The sequence below is a fragment of the Arvicanthis niloticus genome, chromosome 22 (assembly GCF_011762505.2).
Source record: "Arvicanthis niloticus isolate mArvNil1 chromosome 22, mArvNil1.pat.X, whole genome shotgun sequence".
NCBI lineage: Eukaryota > Metazoa > Chordata > Mammalia > Rodentia > Muridae > Arvicanthis > Arvicanthis niloticus.
This window is the reverse complement of record NC_133429.1, coordinates 14,286,005-14,308,772: the sequence shown is the minus strand read 5'-3', so window position 1 is coordinate 14,308,772 and position 22,768 is coordinate 14,286,005. Positions and strand designations below refer to the sequence as shown.

At 38.3% G+C, this 22,768-nt stretch overlaps 1 protein-coding gene across 10 annotated transcripts in view; it reads right to left on the bottom strand.

The window, feature by feature from the left end:
- The window catches only part of Anks1b (ankyrin repeat and sterile alpha motif domain containing 1B), a 1,013,218-nt gene that overhangs the window by 389,560 nt on the left and 600,890 nt on the right, over positions 1-22,768 (bottom strand). The window lies entirely within an intron of this gene.

The following is a 22,768-nucleotide window of genomic DNA, read 5'->3' as shown; positions in this document are numbered from 1 at the left end:
GATCTGCAAGCCAAGGCAATTCATTCCTTGTTTGTCCTAAACAACAACAGTATTAGGCACAAGAAAAGCCATCCCCATTCTGGTATTTATAATCCTATCCTACCAACCGCCCTGTTCTAAAATATCTATAAAGGTAACATTAACTGGATTGATTTTCTTTTTAAATAAAGAAGAGCCCTAACCAAAAATAATTCAAGAATAACAGATGTAAGTGTGTGAGTTTTTACTGAATGGCAGACAGACTGAGTAATTTATTTAATAATTGAGAGAAGCCACAGATTAATAATAGAATCTGCAGAACTACCTCATCAGAGGAGAGACTTGAGACTTGAAGAGAGAACCGTCAGAAAGGTTAGGCTAGCCCTCAGCTCTAGGAGGAACTCTTGTTCCAGTATTCCTAGAAGACCACCATCTTGTGCTTGAATGCCACCTATGGTGGGGCTCTCACCACTCAGCCAAAGCCTCTGTTCATTAGAAAGATATTTTACTTCCTACCTAACTCCCACTCTCTGGCTCCAGCTTTGCCTTTGGAGTTCCACAGATTGGGAACAGAGTCTCTTCCACATCAAATGCTTTAAAAATTAAACATAACTCTCTCACTCCCCACCCTACTCCGCCCTGAGCACGCAGAATGTACCCAGCAAATATTGATTGGGTAAAAGACACCTTCGTTCATCTTCAAGTCCCGTCTGCCTCTGCTTCTTTTCTCAGTTTAGAGTCATTGCCAATCTGCTCAGCATATAAAAGCATTTCCTCTCAAACAGCATGCGTGTTTCTTCTACTGCTGACACCAGTCTCTGAGTTCTAATCCTCCTTCCTCTCGCTGTCTTGTGTTTATGGAGCTTCCATCTCCTTTGCTTTTTGCTTTTTTTTTGTTTGTTTGTTTGTTTTGTTTTGTTTTGTTTTTGTTTCCTGGCACCTGGTCCAATATAACAATGATTGTTGCATTGTTCTTCAGTCCCTGCTATAATTTTAATCACTAAAAACGTTTTCACATTCACCCCCCTTGTGTGTGTGTGTTGACCACAGCGCACACATATGAAGGTCAGAGGACAACCTACATGAGTCACATGAGTCTGATCTCTGCTTTCACCGTGTGGGTCCCAGGGATTAAACCTAATTAGGTGTGACAGCAAGTGCCTGCACCCCCTTGAGCCCTTTCTTGCCCTCCCACCCATGGTATTTAGAAAAAAAAATCTAATTTATGAACAGTGTCAGAATAATCTGAGACACAGCATTGATAACTCAGCCTTGTTTCGAAACACGGCTATGGTTTCCTGATGGATTAAAAGAACTGTCCGCGGTGTTTGGGGTTTTCATCTGGCTCTACTTGCTCTTTCTCAACACACATTTCACAGTCCTTAACCAGGGGCAATTCATTGCTGGTCCCTGAAGGAAGGCTGGAATGCACTTGGGTAGGTTTCCTCACTACCCTGTGACTCTGTTGTTTCCTCCTCAATAGGACCCCTCTCTTTCTTTTCTCTCTCAAGTGGCACGTTTAGATCTTCTATAACAAATATTTTCTAACCTACTTGATCATTATTTGTGTCTAAGGCTCGCTTCCTGAAGCAGGGTGTATGCTTTCCTAATACCATATGTACATCACATGCATTCAGTTTGCATTTGATACCCAACATGATGTCTTGTCACAAGCCGAACTACAAACGTACTCTTATTTTCAGATTTAAATCATTTTGATTTAGTTGGTAGGTAATTTTTTTTTTTTTTTAAAAACTGTACTCCAAGTATCTGATTTCTTTATATAAAAGGAGGTATTGCGACCCACAGGAAAAGAATCAGGAAGAATATAAGAGTCAAAGGTAGTGGGAACCCATAGCAAAACTGTTTTCCTGATATGACAGGCCACTGCCCCGTGAGCACTCAGTGACTGTGACTAGGTGCATAAGACCTGCATAAGATCAAACCCATCCACATCCCAGCATGCACCTGGGAAGGTCTGTGAAGCCCTGCCACCTGTTAAGGGTCTTTTGGCACCTGATGCCTTTCAGGGGAGCAAGAGTCAGTTATCTTTAAGGATGGAGCCTCAGAGAGGCCACCCATGCCCCAGCAGATAGTCTTACACTCATGCACACTAAACAGACTTTTAAAAGTGGGTTTAACCAAAAAGCACATGAACTGGGGAAAGCAGAGTGGTAGGGGACATGGGGGAGGGGATGAAAGGAGAGGAAAAGGTGAGTGGATTTTATTGAAAGGCAGTGTATGCATGCATACAATTCTTAAACAAAACAAGATATTTTAAGTTTTAAATAGAATTTTCAGGTTGAGAATTTTGTTCGGCATCTTTACCCTCTCACCGATCAAGCATGTATGGGTGAGTTACATTGTATTTGATTAAAATTTATCTCTCTTTGCCTCTCGATCTTTTTAGAACGTCAAACAGTTATGGAAGTGCCTTGGATCAACTGTAGAATGTTGTAATGATGCAATATGACCTCTGTAGGAGGAGATGAAAATGAGATCTGACTTGTGAATGATTAGATCGAAAGCTGTTAGCAGGTGAAGTCAAAAGTAAGTGTCACATGTAGTGTCTCTTCATGGTCATCTTGTGAGAAGATAAGCAAGCTTTATAAAAACTGAATAAACATAACAAAGATATATTTTTGTTTGGCAAGGCTTATGCTGATTGACTCGCTCTTTAAATCCTATCTTATCGTTTAAAATCCAAATCAGTAACCAAGCACCTAGCAAAAGAGCATTAGATTTCTAGGTGCTAAGTCATGCTCATTAAGTGAACGAATGAATGAATGAATGAATGAATGACTCTGTAAATAGGTTTTGGTTTCTTAATAAATAAAAAGGGAAAGTCATTTTAAGGCTTAGACTGTTGCATAAAGACAGCTCAGAGAGTTTACTGGATATCACCTATTTTAAAAATCTTTACATAGAATTCCTGAATTCTGCTAGTTTAATTTTTAATTCCTTGATTCCTGTGTAATACTTCTCATATGTTAGCAAAATGTACAGGAGGGTTGGTGAACTAGGAGAGGGTGGGACAGGAAAAGGAGAGGAGGGACAGAGATCCTGAGTCATGTTGGTTTCTGATTTTGTTTAAGTGTTTTCTCATGAGTCAAACTTCTAAAGAATCCCAATTTAGGCCCGAAGATCACATTTTTATAGTGTCTAAATATATTCTTCATTTTACTTAAAATACTTTCCTGGAGTCTTGAAATTCTTACAATGCAGTACCTTTATTCAGCTAGGACCTCTGTGATTTCTTAAAATGAGATTCAAAAAGGAAGAAGAGGGAGTGAGCTCAGGGCCACTGTATCCTGACTTGTCAGTTATTGTCATTTATGATAAAGAAACTGAAGTTCAAGCTATGTGACGGGACCAGGGGCTTTCTGTTGGCACAGTTCTGAAGACAGACTCCTAGGGGCTCCATTCTCAGAAACTAGTGTAATTGCTCAAAACTAGGGTAATAAAACAAACAAACAAACAAACAAACAAACAAACAGAATTCTAATTAATCTCCTCTCAAACCACTAGAAGGTTCTAAAAACTATTCTAAGACTGCATACCAGATGAAGAAGTACTTATTTAAAACACTTCTAAACGGTGTGATCAGGGTTCTGTGGCTGGCTGGTGATGGCTGGCTCCCACCTGTGTCAGAGTCCTCTCCATAGACACTCTTGGTATGAGCACAGCCAGGACAATGGGCACCTTTTTTCCTTAGCTTCCAGTCCACAGATATGGTATCTCATCAGAAGGGGCAGATCAGCCTTTTCTATCCCCTTGAAGTTGCTGAGGTTAAATTCCCAGTGAGAACAGCTGACAAATCAGGAGTTTCCTCTATCCACCCAGCTCTCAGTCATGGGATAGAGTCTACTCCAGTTGGGGTAGATCAAGAGCAGTGGGGGTACTATGCACTTCCTATTACAGATTCCATGCTCAGAAAGGTAGACAGAGAAGACAAGGCCTGTGCCACAGTCCACTGCTAACAAGGACCACTCAAAGCTTTTGTCTAAGGGAAGAGTCAGACATTAAGAATCTAGAGTTCTAAAGCTCTCCTGGGGGATTAACTTCATCTGAAACAGAAGTCGAGGACAAGGATATTATCAAACCCAATAACAAGTCAGACAGAGTGATGTATATTTTTAATCCTAGCACTTCAGAGACAGAGGCAGGAGGATCTTAAAATCTTAGCCAGCTTCCAGTGCATAGGGAGAGTCTGTATTAAAATGAAGGTGGGAGAAGGGATGAAGAAAAAGATCTGGTTGCTAAACAGCCAAGGGGAGTCTAGTATACTTCATTCAGGCAAAAAGTCAAATGGTATCCTAGTTTCAGAGAACCAGGGAAAGAGAAGTATTAAGTGCCCTCTGTCATCAGAATGGACTTCAAAGCCTGGCCTCAAAAACTTCTCCTGTTTCAATTTAATTGGAGCAGACTGCAGAACAATTTGTACCTCAGGGAACTGAAGAAAAAAACCCCAATAATGTGACAGCCTGGTGATTAGTGGGGCTTCATAGCTACATATCAACCTGTGATAACTGATGAGAGACAAGAGTTGACAGAGAGATGGGGGCAAGATGACAGTGCCTGACCTGGTAACATATGTGAATATATGTCTATGATGTGTTACATCCATAAAGTGGAATATTACTTGGCAATGAAAAGAAGTGAGGCGAAGCAGTATGCTACAATACAGATAAAACTTGGAGATGTCATGCTAGGTGGAAGTCAGCCAGAAAAATCAGGTGCTGTAGGATCCTGTCCCTATGACACAGAGGAGATCAACAGTCAGAAAGTAAGCCAGGAGTTCCCTAGAATTGGGAAGGAGATTTGAGGGGGATTTAGAGTCACTATTAATGGACCTTATGGAAGAGATGAAAATGTTTTATACCTGCTTATAGAACCAGCTGTCAACTTCTGTAAATATACTAAAAAACCACTGCATTGTGCATTTTAAAATAGGTAAACTGAATAGTAAATAAATTATGTCTCAACAGCTTATGGCCACTTAATAATAAAATGTAAAATAAAATTACATTTTTAAGTTCATGAAAATTGAGCACACAGTTGTATACAAATAAACTTTAATTATTTCACATATAATATATATCATATATCCTGTTATTTGGATGCTTTGTTATTTTCTTCTCATCTTTATTTTTCCTGGTTATCCCTCCCTTGTCTCTTCCTTCAGTCTGTGTCATCCATTATCCTTCTAAAGATATTCATGTTAATAAGCTAGGATGCAAATTCACATATATTTCCTCACTGTTAAATAGCACATACATATATTCACAAAGGCTGGCATATTCAGATGTACATAAAATATGTGGGGAATTTTGACATTGTTTTACAAAAAGGAGCCTTACTTTTCTAATCCAATAATGTCTTAAGCAAATTCTATTAACAAAATTATTGATTCTAATTTAGTATTCATTGTTTTTTTAACTTTAAAAATTACACATGGGGCTGGAGAGATGGCTCAGTGGTTAAGGCTCTTGCAGAGTTTTGCTCTCGTATATGTATATGTGTATGTGTATATGATGTATATGGTGTATGTGTATATGATATATATGATGTATATGATGTATATGGTGTATATGTATATGATGTATATGTACATGTATATGTATATGATGTATATGTGTGTATATGCATATGTATGTGCATATATATGCACACATGTATGGATATACGTATATACACATACATATATTATGACTGCATAATAGTCCATAATGTGGATAGGTCACAGCTTATTCAGTTTTTTGCCTGATATCTCTAGGATAATTTATTTTCTTTAATCTTTTCAGACAACTGAAGGCCCACATGTAGTTCTTAGAAATAAGCATGAGGGGAGATTACAAAACACTTTACCCATTCACCCCTAGTTTTTCATGCAATAACATAGGCAGGTAAGTGGCTTTGATGAAATCCATTGACTTCCTTCAGATCTCACCAGTTTTATACTCACACATTCCTGCGTGTTTATTCCTACCCAATCTTATTGCATGTGAAATCACATGATCACCATTGTAGGAGCAAGAATCTGATCTACGTTTTTATGTTCCCAGACATCTCTCTCTTTGTATTCCATATCTCTGGCAAGTATTAATCTGTTCCCTATATCAATCATGTTGTGACTTTAAGAATGAATGATACATGTGTGACACACACAGTATAGTGTATCTTCTGGGAGTGGGTTTCCTCACTTGGGGTCTGTCCTTTGAAACCCACACAAATGATCTGTATCAACAGCATAATTGCATAATCCTTTCAATTACTGTGTATTATTTTGTGGCATGGATAAATCAATTTGTTTAACTTTCCATCTGTTTTTCCCAGAGTGAGGATACTATTAGCAAAATATGACATTCCCTAAGTTGCTCTATGTCCTTACAACTCTGGTGACATTACAATTTTGTAACCTTCTACCCTTTCTCCTCTCCTTTTTCTACAGCCAAATGAGACCTCTGGATGCTTTTCATTTACCGCTCTACCTTATTGTGAACCAGTTCTTATCGTTTGCTGGCGCTCGCTAAGATAATTGTGTCCTAGTCAATTTCTAATATGTCCTTGTAGGGTTTTTCTCCTGTTTAACAGATCATTCATTGTTTAAGTTACATGCTACCAGTTGGCCCATCCTCTTCAACTTGCCCTCACTATATTTACTATAGTCAGTATAGTGATGAGCCTTCCTACCTTGGGCTCTCTGGTTTTTACTTCTTTGTGGCTTTGTTAGGCTATTTTCTGAAACTATTTTAATTGAATAAAAATAAAACCAATGTATCAAACCCTGTGAGCTACAGCTAAAGCGGCACTTTGGGGAAAATGTATAGCACTGGGGCGCATGTGTTAAAAATAAGAGTTTCAGGTCAGCAGGTGCTTAGGAAATATGAGCAAAACAAAAAGAAATAAACTCAAGGAGAGCAAAAGCCAGAAAATAAAGATCACCAAGGAAATAAATAAAATACGAAACCAGAAAATCGATAGAAAAAAATCACCGAAACCAAAAGTTTCCTTTGAAGTGATCAGTAAAACTGAATAAGTTTATATCAGTAAATTCAAACCACTCAGGAAATGGACAAACATATTGGAAGATGAACTACTGAGGCTCACTTATGGAAAACTTCACAACTGGAGAGTTCTCTGTTTATTAAACATATTATATTCATAGTTAGAAATCTTTCTACAAAGAGAGTCGAGGACTTGATGGGTTGAGAGGCGAATTCTACCAAATACATAAGAAATCATGCCAATTCTGCACAAACACTTCAGAAAAAATGACGTTAGGCCATCATTAATCCAACTCCTTAACCAGAAGCTGTATGAGAAGACAATACTGTATACCAATGTCCATTGGCTACAGGTGGAAAGATTCATAACTAAATTGTAGCAAACATTCAAGCTAATATAGTTTACTCAAACACCTCTGGAGATTCATGAAAAAGAAATAAAATAAAACATATCCAGATTGGAAAGGAAAAAAAAATAAAAATGTTTCTGTTGCTATATGACACAATTTTCCATTTGTGAAATTTTATGAGACTTAAAGTTTACTAGAGTCAGCGAGTTTAACAAGATTTGGGGACGCAAGACCAGTATACAAAAGCAACTGTGTTTCTTTATATCTAACCACAAATAATTGAAATTTAAATAAAAATTCACATAACAGACATCAATGCTCAGACACTATGAATTTCTTAGGAGTAAACACATCAAAAGCTGTGAGGGACTATATACTTAATGTTACAAAATGTGGCTGGGATATATCACATAGGATGGAGATAAACTGTTCTATTGCTTGTAACATTCAGCATTATTAACACACTTCTGTTTCCCAAATGCCTCTAAATATTCAATTGAATCTTAATAAAAATCCCAGCAGGTGTATTTGGCATTAGAAGCTGAATTGTATGTGAAATGTAAAGGATCTAAAGAAACCAAATGGAAGTTACAATACTTTAAGGAAATTTGATAACCTTCATCAAAAATCTTTTAAATTCTGCCCTTAAAAATACACAGTTAAATATTAATATGTGAATATGCATAAATCATATCTGATAGCAAATGTATATCATGCATTTGTTTTATTTATATATACATGTATGCAGTTGAACTATCAAATTGCAGTTAAAAAATATATGTTAAATGGATTGAGGACTTAAACAGTGGTTTCACTGGAGATTGATGATAAAGAAGCATGTGCAAAGATAAATCACTAGGAGAATGCAAATGAAATCTACAATGAGATCACACTGATTAGAACGCCCAAACTATGTCTCAAACAAACAGATGTCTAAACTAATGAAGTCTGAAAACATCAAGTGTTGACAATGGAATAGGTTGACTGTAACATGGATCGAGTGGAATTCTGACATGGCTGGTTAAGTGTAAAACGGTACAACCACTAACAAGAATCAGTTCTAACAGTTTCTTTTACATGGCCATTGCAAAGTGCTGGGCTCCACCCAGAGAAATGAAAGCATATGCCAGGTAGATACTTGGAACCAAGAATTCACATCAGTCTTCTCTGTAATAAGCAACAACTGAAAGCAGCTAGGAATGTCCATCGACAGATGAACAAACAAACTGTGGTATATCTATACAATGGGTATCTTCCAACGACGACCAGTTGAAAGAGCACATGACTATCAAAATAATTCTGCACAGCAAATATAATACAGATGCCTCATCTAAATAACACATTCTGTGCAATTCTTTTTATTAAGGTTCTAGGTAGTGAAAACTCTTCTATTATGACAAGAAAACAAACCAACAAACACAAAAACTCCAAATAGATTGACAGTTCCCTGGGAGCAGGAGGAAGACGGTGGGAGAGACTCAGACATGAAGGAATCTTGGATGTAATGTACTGGCCCATGTTCCTGATTGTGGGCATTGTCTCATAGATATAATCATCTGTCTGGCATCAAAGTATACACTGAAGCATGTGCTGTCTTTTGTGCATACATACATATATGCATGGGTGCATGCAGAGAGCAGGGGTAGATTCCATGTCTTCCTCAATCACCCCCACCTCTTTTTCTTGAGATAAGATCTAACACTGAACCAGGGGCTCAGTGATTGACTAGAATTCTTAGCTAGCAAGGCCCAGGATCCTTTCATCTTTATCCTGTGTGGGTATCACAGGTTCACTGTCCTGCAGCTGGGTCTTTAAGTTAGTGCCAGCTAACTCAGGTCTGCTTGTTTGTGTGGCAAACACTTTACCAGCTGCTGCCTCTTCCCATTTCTGAGATGCGCAGCCTTTTATAAATCTAGTAGATACAAATAAGTTGGCTTTAATTTTTTTTCATAGAAGTAAAATACGAAGAGGAAATACAGTGTGAGGTACAGGGAAAGTGAGGTTTCTTAGAACAGTCAGGGGATGCTTCCTTGAAAACTTGAACAATGATCTGAGTGCAGGAGATGCCAGGCTGGTTTCTAGGAAAAGAGTTGTAGGCAGTAGAAACAGGATCCTGTCCTGAATCCCAGGGTGGTACCAAGTGGGAGGAACCAAGAAGCTCTTAACAGGAGTCTCCTTTTCCACTGCCTCCCCATCCAAATGATGGATGGTGTTCTTACTCCAGACCTTGGTCCAGAAACTTAACTAAAATAAATGCATGATTTCAGTGCAGCTTGTTTGTTTGTTTTTTTTTTACTTTTAAAACAAGGCAACAAGAATTCTGATCATTTTCTTCTGCCATCTTTTAATTAGCTGCTCACTAATTAGGCAGGGGGAGGTCCTTTTCTGTGTACTTCATGCATTTCCTCAGCATGTGCTGATGGGTTGTTGGTTTTTTTTTTTTTTTTCAACAATTACTTATAAAGTACTTCTTGTACCAAGCATTTGGCTAAGAAATGGGGAGAGAGATTTGCACATCTCTGCCCTTGTGCAATTTAGAACCTCAGGAGAACACCAGTTTATCCCTGAGAAAAAGAGGCCCTCGAGAGTGGAGGGATTAAAAACCCAGAAACATGACTTATTACTGTGACCAAAATGAGAGAAGAAACATCTTAGACAAAACATGGTCTGCATAGCTAGGTGTCGTTTAGTAAGATGAAATAGTCAAGGTAGAGAAACGCTCTGCCAGTGGCAATAGCTATATTCGTTAATTTGGAAAACAGCACTCGGAGAGAATGGAGAGCTTCTAACAAGTGCTGAAAAGGAAGGAGCTGATTGGCTCCTCAAAATGTAATAAATATTGGTTAAATACTGAAGTGACAGACATAAGACTTTCCTGTTCCAAAGAAGGTGTCCTTCCAGTAATTTAAGTCATATGTAACAGAAGGGAGCACCCACTATGTGTCCAGACTCATCTTTGTGCTGTAGTCTGAATGTGCTCACCAAATTTACTTGGTGGAACACAGTCGCCAGTGTAACAATGTTGGGAGATCAGGTCATGGCTCAGCCAGACTGACTGGATTGACTTTGCTAACAGAAAGGCTTGCGGAAGTGGGTTCACTTATGCCACGGGGAGAAAACCACATATGCTTTCTGCCACGTGAAGACATAGCCCGAGGGTCTCCTCAGATACTGGATGCCAACACTTCAATCAGGCTTCTCTGCTTCCAGAACTGTGAGAGAATAAATTGCTGTTCTTTATAGATTACTCAGCATTCAGGTGTCTTGCTGTGGCAGCATAAACCATCCTAGGATAAAGCTATGTCTCACCGTGTGAGACAAGTCGCAAACGTATGCTGAACACTTACTGTGGTCAGGCTCCATTCTAGTTCTGTCACGTCTATCGGCCCCTTTTGTTTACATAGCTACCTTACGTGTTAGACCTGCTGCTATCATGGCCTTTCCAGGGAAGGGAATAAGACACAGCACCATTATAAAGAGTCTGATGTCATCCGTTTAGCAGGGTTTAGCGGTCTCGGCTCTGGAAGGTGGGTGGGGACACCTATCGTTTTGCAGAAGTGGACCTTCGCCTGAATACATGTCATCTTGTTTATTTTCCTTGTTCCCATCACCTTTAAATGATTCCTGGCCTCTGTATCAAGCAATGAAAACAAAATCAGGCTGGAGAGGAGTAAGTCCGATCCCTTGGGTATTTTTGTTGGAAGCTAACAAATTGCTTCACTGCGACTACATAGCTGCTCTATGGGCTTAACCTGGGTGCTCTGAAGGTTTGCCACGCATGGCTGCTTATACTGTAGGGTCGAGGGAAAATGGCTGCCTCCATGGGACCTGGGATAACGTGGAGGTTGAGAGCTCAGGCTTCTGAGCCAGAGGTACTTGGGTTTCAATCTTGGCTCTTCTCCACTATTTCAGTATTTGCTGCTGCTATTTTTGACAGTGCCATAGAAAAAGTGCCATCCCACTAGGACAAATCCCTGTGGGTATGCTGTTTTTTGATACCACGAAAGGGGGCACGTCATCTATCCATCTCGTTGTAATATCTGAAGTTGAGATGAAATAATGTGTGTGAGAAAGCACTGTGATACAGAAAGACGATTTTAATGCTGGGAATAAATTATCCTTACTGCCAAGAGAATATACACTTGGGTTTCATTTAGTCCTTCAACCAAGTAGATTGGTCTGGAGCCATCAGGTCTTTTCTTTGCCTAGTTCTCTTTGTTTCCAGCAGACAAAAATGCATGGGGTGAGCTGGCAGGCCAAATAACAGAGGAAAGCTAATTGTATGGTGAACTGATCCCAGGGCCTGAATGCATGATACTATCTATGCCTTTGTCTTACTGAACACACACGGAGAGCCAAGTCTCCAGCACCAATCAGACTAGCCTTTGGTATCCCTCTGAAGGTGTGGCTACAAGAAACCGAGGGGGACTGGGAGTGTCTAGAAAAGATGATTTCTTTTTAGACTCCTAGTTTTGTAATTTAGCAAAAAGGGATCAATAGTTTCATCACATTTCAAATAAAGCCTGGCAATTTTTTTTTCTTTTTTTTTTTAGAGTCTGGTAAAAGAGCACACTGAACTTTTACGAAGGCTATGCCCACATGTGGGAGAGAGCTAGCACATTCGGTTAGCAAGCAAAGACCTCTGTGCATGCCAGATTTCCTGTCTGATATCACATAATTCGGGCATGGGAGCTAGGAGTGAGCAGCACTCGCCCCTGTATGATGTTGTAGGAACAAACCCAACACTTTTATTTTTATCTGGAAAACAGCACTCTCTGTTTTTTTTTTTTTTTCTTTCCAATCCCAAATGTCCTCCAGGCTGAGACGTATAAACTACATACCCATGCTGCTTCTGGAAAATATTAGCAGTGAATGAACATTGAGAAAAGCAATGGACCTAAAGATAGGGCTCCTTCTAATGACGAAAGGTTAGCCCAAAACAGAAACAAGGAGCAGGGGTCAGAGGCCACAGGAGGAGAGGGATTAGTTATTCCAGGAACTCTGAAATGCTGTGGGTCAACAGAACTCAGGATCCTGAAGCCAAAACTTAAATAGGAGAAAGCTCTGATATCAGACATTGACGTGTAAATGCTAACAGGAGTCAGGAGCTATGATTTAATTTTCCCTTAGGCCTTGCATTTTATTTGAACTAAAAACTTCATAGGATGCTTAAGAAATACCAGCCTTTACTAAACAGATCTGACAACTTATGCACTGGGGTATGGTCTAAAATAGGAAATGGAATTTAAGCCTAAAATGTTAAAATCTTCTGGCAGACAACAAAATTATTCATATAGGCTGTACCTGACTGGGGGAGGAAAAAAAATCCCCAGTAATTCAGTTGATTTCATTTTGTTTTCTCTTCTTTTAAGGGGTCTGCCGACGTCTACTCATCATAGAGAAGAAGGTGCTTAGAGCATCACTGTGCCCAGGCCTCCTGTGTGGCAACCTTTGGATTAAAGCCAAGGGGTAAAGGAATGGGTCCTGGCCTTAAAAGGGTCTTCTAGGCTGGTAGGAATACAAATATTATGCAGAAAGGAGAACGCAGCAATGGAAAGGTGTAGATAGTATATATGAAGTGTAGGAATGAGGGAACGGTCTTAGTTTGGCTTGAATGGGAAGCTTCCAGAGGCAGCCGTCTGATGTATAACTGGAAGGCTCAGTAGGCATTTGTGAGGCCAATAGAAGGATGCTAGGTGCTCACACAGAGGGATCAGCATGAGTTGGTATGTTTCAATAACTAAGAGACCCATGTTGCTGGAATTCAAAGGCTTTACGTATACACGCGAGGAAGCATACATAGGCACTGAACAGGCAGGGCAGGAAGACAGTACACAATTCAAGAGACCTGTGTGTTGAGACAAATGTAGCTATTTTATTTCCTGGTAACAAAATATCTGATCAAACTTTTGCCATGCAAGTATCACTTAGAGCATTGGTTCTAATCTACCACCCTTTAATACAGTTCCTCATGTTGTGGTGACCTCCAGGCCCTAAAATTATTTCATTGGTACTTCATAACTGTAAGTTTTCTACTGTTATGAACTACAATGTAAATGTCTGATATGCAGGATATTCCATGTACGACCCCTGTGTGGGGGGCGTGGCATAGGGTGTCACAACACACAGGTTGAGAACCACTGACTTAGAGGATGGGTGTGACCAAATAATACAGAGAAGAAGTCAGAAACAGGTAGGCACAGGAAACCTACTTAGTTCTCTTCCATGAAGAGCTTATAGATGGCCTAACTAAACACGGGGAAGTCTCTAAAGCAGAGTGGATTCTACATATCCCCAGTCACTTCAAAGCTTTCACAGGGACTGCATCTGCTATGAAAGACACCCAGTCTGGCAGGCCCCCACACCCTGCACAAGTGAAGCTGGAGGTCGATTTTTTGTCTAATATCAGTTCAAACCTAGACATAAATGAACATTCGTTGAATGTTGGAAGGACATTGTTAAAATTTGAGGTGTCCAGGTATCCTAGGCATGAATTGCAAAGTGATGAAAAAAATCTTTAATACACAAGTCAATAGAATATGATTGTGAAGAAAATTCAAGATATTGATAAATATGGAAAGCACTTAGCATAGTGGACACTAGACATTAATGAAAATCATAATAAACATAATTTATCTTAAGAATAGCCATATGTGGATATAGCACTTAACTGTAATCCAATATATAATGTATAATACATATATTCACATTAATAGTCACTTCTTGAATTGGAAACAAATTCATATATATATCTTTCTGAAATAACTGAAAAGTTGAATTTTAGAGGGACCCATCACTGAATATCAGAGCATTTACTGTTTTGAAGTAAATGTGTGTAAGGGCGACTTGTTTAGTTGCTTGATGAAGGCAGCTGATAGATCTGTGTCTTCTACTGAGCAAAGACTCAAAATTCGTTCTCATCTCAATTTTATTGCTGATTTGTATTTCCTACTGAATCCTTGAAAAAAACAGTTGTAAATAGTTGGTTCTACAACTTCTTATCAATCTTCAGATTTCTTTGGGTACAAAAGAAGTTTTGAGGCCACTGTAGCCTCAAATCTATGTGGTGTTTTCCTACAATTTCAACAGCTTCATATATAGAAATTTTAACTTTTTCATGTTGAGCAATGGTTGAAGAGTATAATATAAACCCCAAATAACGAAACACTAGAGCTGGCTTAGAAGTGTTGAATGTACACACTAAAGCACTCTCATCCCATAACATAAATATATACTTAGGTAATTTAAAATAAATACTGGGACTTATAAAAAAAAAAAAAAGAGCTTTCTTTCCTGCTTTCCTTGACACTCAGTGCCATATCTAGGACCGTGTCATAGACAGTTGTAGGCACTATCCATCCTTTTTCTGACAGTACTATCAATTTTCTCGGGAGACTAGTCCTTTCACTTGCTTTCATTTCTGGCCCTTGGGAAGAGGATTTTGAACACCATTTTCAGAGATGGACATAGAGTTCAAATGTGGTGAAGAAGGTGGCTTATGAAGGCAACCCACAGATCCTTCCTATCTGTATATCTCCCTTTCTATTTGCTGCTAAACATCACAACACCTCAGTCTTATGAAGACATTATTTCCATCATTAGACTACAAAATGTTGACTTCTGACATTCTAGAAGAACTTCTCTCTTGCTGGCTTGATTTTAAAGAGGTGGGATGATAAGCTACATGTCAAAAGACTCAGGAAACTTCCACCCAACAGTCCCTGGGGAATGTGGTACTCAGTTGAACTACCGAAAAGTAATTCGGTTCTGCCAACAAGCATTTATGAGAGCTTGCAAATGGCTGTTTTTCCGGTGCAGCCTTCAGATGAGCTCCCAATGACTGCCAACAGACTTGATTAAAACATTTTGTTAAGAAGAAATAGTCTAAAGAGGGAACCTAGTCAAGCAATGCCTAGATTCCTGGACCATGGAATCTTTGACATTAAAAATATGTGTTATGTTACAATGTTAATTTGATGATACATTGTTTAAGAAAGCAATGTGTAATATATGTCTAGCCATTATTCTAGATGTTTGACACATGACTTAAATAAGACCAATAAGTTAATTGTCAAACAGGAGAATTAGTCGTATTATTGTCCCTCCTCCTGTAGACCTGAGAGATGAAAGGGATAAGGTTCCTAAAAACCTCATAGGGAGCCCAGCAGCAGGCTTCCCTGGAAACCTGAATCCCTTTGGACACATGTAGATGTATGCTTTTTTCATAGTTTATAAATACTGATAGATACTTGAAGCATGTCTCTTCCCCCCCCCCCCCCCCCCGCCAAACTCATTTGAGTCGGAATATCATGAAACATCATTGAACAGGCATTTCATTTCATATCCTGACTTAGCAAATAGCATTTTAACCACTGTATAAAATGGTAATTAATTGTTGGTAGCTCTATGTGAACTAGTGGTCAACAAAGGAAGTCTCTGCTTCAGAACCACTTTGACTTTAAAATAAATCAAAAGCAACACTAAAAATCAACTCAGTAGGAAGTTAATCCAGAGTGAATCACACATCACTGATGCTGTTTTACATTCTGTAGATCCTAAGGTCACTGTATATTTTGGTTTTAAAAAGAATATACAGTGGGCTGGTGAGATGGCTTGGTGGTTAAGAGCACTGCTTTTCCAGAGGTCCTGAGTTCAATTCCCAGCAACCACATGGTGGCTCACAACCATCTGTAATGGGATCTGATGCTCTCTTCTGGTGTGTCTGAAGACAGTGACAGTGTACTCATATAAATAAAAAATAAATGAATCAATCTTTTTTTTTTTTTTGAAAAAAGAATATACAGAGGGCTGGAGACATGGATCGGCTTGTGCTGCTCATTCAGAGGACCTGTGTTCAGTTCTTAGCATCCACATCAGGATGTTCACAACTGCCTGTTACTCTAGCTCCAAAAGGAACCAATGCCTTTGGCCTTCATAAGCATCTGTAATAATGTACATATACCCACATATGTCCACACATGCAGCTAATATGCAACTAAAAATAATTTTAAAAAGATCTTTAACAAGAGTCAGTGTTTCAAAAAATAATATACAGATAAATTTTATGGTAACTTATTTAACCAGTCAAATAACATTTTTAAGTTCTCATGACCATTTAGAGAAGACTTAATAGATTATAATGTGGTAGCACTATGGGAAAGTTATTATCAGAGTTTAAAACATTATATAAGTGCGTATGTTTCCAATTTCAAAATATGTATCCCAAGTGGGATATATATAGAATTTTGCATGGATTATTTTATGGTGAGCTTCTGTTGTGCATGTGTGCACATATGAGCATCAGTGTGGAAGCCAAAGGTCAGCCTTCAAGGGCATCCTTTCAGCACTGTCTACTTTGTTTTCAGATGCCTCTCACTATCCTAGAGTTCCCCTAATGGGCTTGGCTGTTGGGCCAGGGATCCACCTGTCTCATCTCTTCCATGCTGGGATTACAAGTTCACGCAGCATGCCTAGCTCTTTTATGTATGTCCTGGAGACTGAACTCATGTCCTGTTTTGTGTGACAAATATCTTACTATCTCTCCAATCACTCTACTTTACTTTTTATTTCTTTTGATAAAACTGGCCTTCCAATGTGGAACTATTTTTCTTATCAAAATTAATTGGCATGAAAAATGCATGCATTGCATTTTGTTTACTGGCTAAAATATGAAGACACATTCTTGTCACCTTGTATAATTTAAGATACTATGAGGTTTGCCATTGGCATATATAACCATACAGGGAGTGTTTTCCCAACACTGTAAATGGTGTCTCCAGTAACTGTCATATCTACCTGCTTTGTTTACTATTGACTTTTTATGGACCAACCATGCTAACGTGAAAATAACTTTGGATGCATCGTCACCCGATGGACTGTAGATAGGGAAATTAAGAATTCAGACCATGGCTATGCAAAATAACAACAAGGCTGTTATTTTGTAGTTTTAGATATGCTTGAAATAAAATAGTAGGGACAAAGATTTATGAAATCCTGTCGCATTCAAGTGCTAGTTCAACTATTGACCACAAACCAGGCATCTCTTCAACTCATTCCTCTTAGCCATCAAGGACTCAACCTCATATCAGGATAATCAATACAGTGTGTTAGCATGACAAAAGAATTCTGAAGGGGCCATGTAGAAAAGGAGGCTAGCAATAAAGCAAACCTCAGGCTGTAACATTCATTTACAGAATAGCAGTGATCCTGAGTCAAACACACATTATGAATGCCTTGAGGGAAGATATTAGACCTTAGGGCAGCTATCTATTTTAAGGAATTAATGTTGAAAAGACAAGCAGTATATCATTTACCTTAACAAAGAAGCTAGAACAGTGCCACGCATTTGTTTTCCTCCTGTCCTTGACTCAAGGTTCATTGTATAATAGTTAGTAGCTTAGGGCCATATAACCATTAAGTTAGGATCGAGAACTTCGCAAAGCAAAGTGCAAGGTTTTAGCTGTGTGACAGTGTGCAAAGTCTCAGCACAACTGTTTTCTACACGGGAACCAGTCTGAATATCTACATTATATATTGTTGAGAGATTCGGTTAGATAATAATTAGGACAGTGCTTGGAATACAATAATTTCCTAATAAACATTTGGTTCAGCTGCTCATACCACATTATGACCTTGGTGACTGTTATCATTAAATCATCACCATCATTTGACATGAAAAGTTCTTTATTATTTGGACACAATCATTCATAGTCAATTCTTTCTTGGTTAAGAGAAGGCCTTCTATAGGACACAGTGAAACCTATTTCTTTGTGTGATAACCTAAAAATTTACCTAAGAAAGAGAAAAGGCTACACATACACACACACACACACACACACACACACACACACACCATACCATACCACATATATACAAACACACACACAGACTTCATACCTCACAATATACTACACACACACACACACACACACACACACACCATACTACGTACCTATTCCCCCTCACAAACACACTCATACCACATACACATCATACCACAACACACACAAATCATACCACATATATACCCCACACACATATCATACCACAGACACATCATATCACACACATATACATCATAACACGTATCATATCACACACATACACATCATACCACACACATACATATCCATACATACACACACATCATATCACATACATATACACACACACATCATACCACAGACACACACATCACACCACAAACACACCACACACCACCTCCACACATAAATTACCTGTCTCACAACCTCTCCTCTTCCTGTTTCTACTCATATTCTCTGAACCTCTCTTACCACTTTGAGACTACTTTCACCAATTTTCCTAATATTCTCATTGTAGTGACAATTTTGGAGTTTTGATTTATTTGAAAAAACACAGAAATATTATAAGAATATAGTTTTGTATTAATCCCAGGTGTGGGATATGATGCTGCTTCAGATTGTCCACAGCAGCTGACTATGATTTGTCTCATGCTTTAGTAGGGACGTGATTTTTTGCCAGCTGTAGATAGTTTCTGCAATTGTGTAACATTTGGAATTCTGGGGGCTTTTCACAGTGTACATAAAGGCCAGGGCCTTGACAGGTGAAGAAGATTGGTTGTTGTTGGCTACTATTATTCATGGTTTGTTAAGTAGTCATGTGCAAAGAAGAAACAACAAGAAGAAATGAGATATCCTGATGACAAAGATCAATCTTCTCCCAAGGAACTCGATGCCCCTAATCATCAGGAAGTAGTCTAACAATAATGTTAGATAATTTTTGACCCCTGGCTTTATTCATCCTTTCCTCTCTATCCATTTTTCTCTCATATCTAGTGTTAGGGGGTTGAGAGGGTGGAAGAAAAGGTGTAGAGAAAAGAAGAGCTCCCAAAATAGTAAAAGACTGGCTATATCTCATGATTCTGTTTTATTAATCTCTAAAGGTTCTTCCATCTCTTCTGCAATTCTTTCTAGAATATTTTTACAAATAAGTCACTTCTTCCCATAGAAGTGTATTTTTATTTTTGTGCCTGTTACATGGCACTTTTTACTTTGTGTTTTATATTATACTACACTAAATTTATGTTCAAGCCACATACTTTTCATGAGACTACACATTCAGACAGTGGAGACTATGACTTTACCATCTCTGCCTTATATAGTTCCTAGCAGAAAGTGCAATTCATTGAACATCATAAGTGTGTTTGAAATACAAATATTTTAAACACGTGAATAATTATGGGAATCTGTCATATTTTAAAATACAAAAAGCTCTCCCAGGCAACTGGCCTAAGCAATGTTTATTTTTTCTGAACAGGTGAACAGAGAGGCTCACTACTGGGGGTTTACTGCCTAGAGGTCCATGCTGATCACTAGTTTTCTTGATTTTCCCAAGACAGGGGCTGAAGCCTGAAATTGTGGGGAATTCTTACAGATAAGGAAAATTGTTAATTTTCATCTCTCTCTTACTTTCAAAGAGTGAAAGCATGATTTGAAAAGAATTAGAAATATAAAATAAGACTTGAAAAGTATTAGGACCCAGAACATGATGTGCTGAAGTACAGTCTCTAGGGATGTGAACTGCTACACACTGAAGGAGCCTGGAAGAGCATGTGAACATGTGTGTGTGTGCGCGTGCGTGCGTGCATGTGTGCATGCGCATGTGTGTGTGTATGCGCGTGGTTATTCTCAGTGCCTTGTTCTTAGAAAAATATCACTTTTCAGATTAGTGAATGCCCGACCACTCACTAACCTGAACTCTGTGTTCTTATTGTTCTAAAGGATTTCAGCTTTCATTTGGACAGTGACCTAGGAGAAATAACTCTTAAAGCCTCAAAGGAAACTATTAAAAAAAAAAAAAAAAAAACAACAAATTACCAAAAGGTATTTTCCATCAGCTTTTCTTTTAAATGTACACGATAAATCACAACCACTTCCACACCACCACGGTTACCACCATCAAGATGGTATTCATAAGAGAAAATATTCTTTTTTTTTTTTTTTTTTTTTTTTTTGTTTTTCGGGACAGGGTTTCTCTGTGTAGCCCTGGCTGTCCTGGAACTCACTCTGTAGACCAGGCTGGCCTCGAACTCAGAAATCCGCCTGCCTCTGCCTCCCAAGTGCTGGGATTAAAGGCATACGCCACCACTGCCCGGTACAAGAAAATATTATTTTTTCAGAATAATATTGACTAATTTGAATTTGGAAGATTAAAACATAAAATGCCTCTAGGGTGAAAAAAGAATTCTTTTAAAGAGAAAGTTTTCACTGAGTATATAAAATAGTTAGAAAGGAATAAGATGTCTATACTGGAATCTGAAGAGTGTGGGAGCAAAGACAATATGATGACCTTCAGTTACTATTGCTGCTTTAGATGATTTCGATGTCATTGGCCACATAAAAGAAAATGTGGATAATTAACAGTTGGATTTAGACTAATGCAATTTTCCCAGAGCTTTAGCATTTTTATGAAATAATGAAAGGAATAATACAAAATCAAGTTCAGTTTTCAAGGAACCTAGGAAAATAAAGACACAAGGGATTAAGTAGTTTTCTTTTCCTTCTTTCTTTCCTTCCTTCCTTCCATTTTTTTAAAGAAAAAAATTTAAGCCTTAACTGTTATTCTGAATCTCCAAGGAGGACATAAACAAGAATTATGGATCTTATAACCTGGGCTTTAAGTTTACTGTATAGATGAAGATGGCCTTGAATTTATGCTCTTGTCTCAGAATCCTTCTCTTCAGAGTGCTGGAGTATAATGAGTCCTTTGCTACCAAGCCCATTATCAGATCACCTTGAAGAACTGAAACCATATGGAGCATATTTTTTAAATGCCATGCCTAACTTCTCATATCTCTATATCTCTATATAATGGAAAATTAAAATATCAAACCATGGTATCATATATAATAAATAATTTTCCTATGAAACCTAAAAAGTACAGGCTTGAGATGAAAAGGGTTTAAGCATCTCAAGTAGATGTTTTCTAAAGAATGGGGATAGTCCTAGATTATTAGATACTTATGTGCCTGGTGTTTAAATCTGATCATTCATTATACAAATATTCAGTTTTAACTTTCTTTGTGGTAAAGCACTATGCCCAATATCAAGGTAATAAAAGCCTTTAAGATGACAATACATCTTTTCATTTGTGTTGCAATTTCATGAGACTATAAAGGTATATTCATAAAATACCTAAGACATATCAATATCATATATTATTATGTCATATCATATAATATATTATCATATAATATTCATAAATCATTCAGCCATAAAAGCTTAAAATATTGAAAAACTAATATGAGAGAGAAAGGAAGTAATTTCATGAGGGATGTGAGATGTGAACTAGACCTAGAAAGAAAGAAAATGGCCCCCGTAGGCCAATAGGGAAGGGCACTATTGGGAGGTGTGGCCTTGTTGGAATAGGTGTGCATTTGTTGGCGGAAGTGTGTCACTGGGGGTGGGCTTTGAGGTCTGAGATGCTCAAGCCAGGCCCAGTGTAGCACTCTCTTCCAGCTACCTGCTGATCTGATGTAGAACTCTTAGTTAACTCTCCAGCACCATGTCTGCCTGTGTCTCATCATGGGTCCCACCGTGATAACAATGGACTAAAATCTCTGAACTGTAAGCCAGCCCTAGTTAAACATTTTCTTCTATAAGAGTTGCAATGGTCATGGTGATTCCTCACAACAATAAAATCTAAGTAAGACACTCAGTTTAGTTCTACTTAAGCTGGGATTGTAGATTCTAATCCCAGTTCTGAAGAGTCACCTCTCTGTTCCTTAAAGCTTCAGCTTTCTCATTTGAAGACCATGGCAAATAATGCCTAAGGTACTGTTAACAGGAGCTCCTATGGTTGCATGATAATGGAGTTATTATGCAGTGTCCCCAGCCATATTTATCAAACCGATCAAGATTTAGTGCAGAGCACCATTTGTCGTTGTTTTTAGTAAACATTTCTTCCATACAGGACTGAACAAATAATGAATGAAGTTAGAGGGACCTGAATCTCATTATTCACCACCACGCTCTGTGACCTGAGAAGAATCACCTTGACGCTTGCTTCTTATCTCTATAAGAAGGGTTAAAAACTTATCCTTATGTCTAAAAACCTTATGTCATTTGTGGTTAAATGAAAACAATTTCAGTAATGTGTTTTGCCCAACGGCTAGCACATACTTTTCATTACACAGATATCTTATAAATTATACAATTGGAGACTGCTCAGTGGATATAAAGTCTGGCAATTGTGTTAATAAAAAGCTACTGGTAGGACAGAAGAAGTAGCATTCAACATGTAGTTATAAGCTGGTGCTTTTGGTTTGGCAGTGGTGTAAGAGTACGAAGCTTGAGAAACGGTCTCTAACTGATTATTCATAAGGACCTTAGATTACTCTGCTATTAAAACATAAATAAGAGAGGCACAGAGGTTTGCAATGCCTATTAAGCC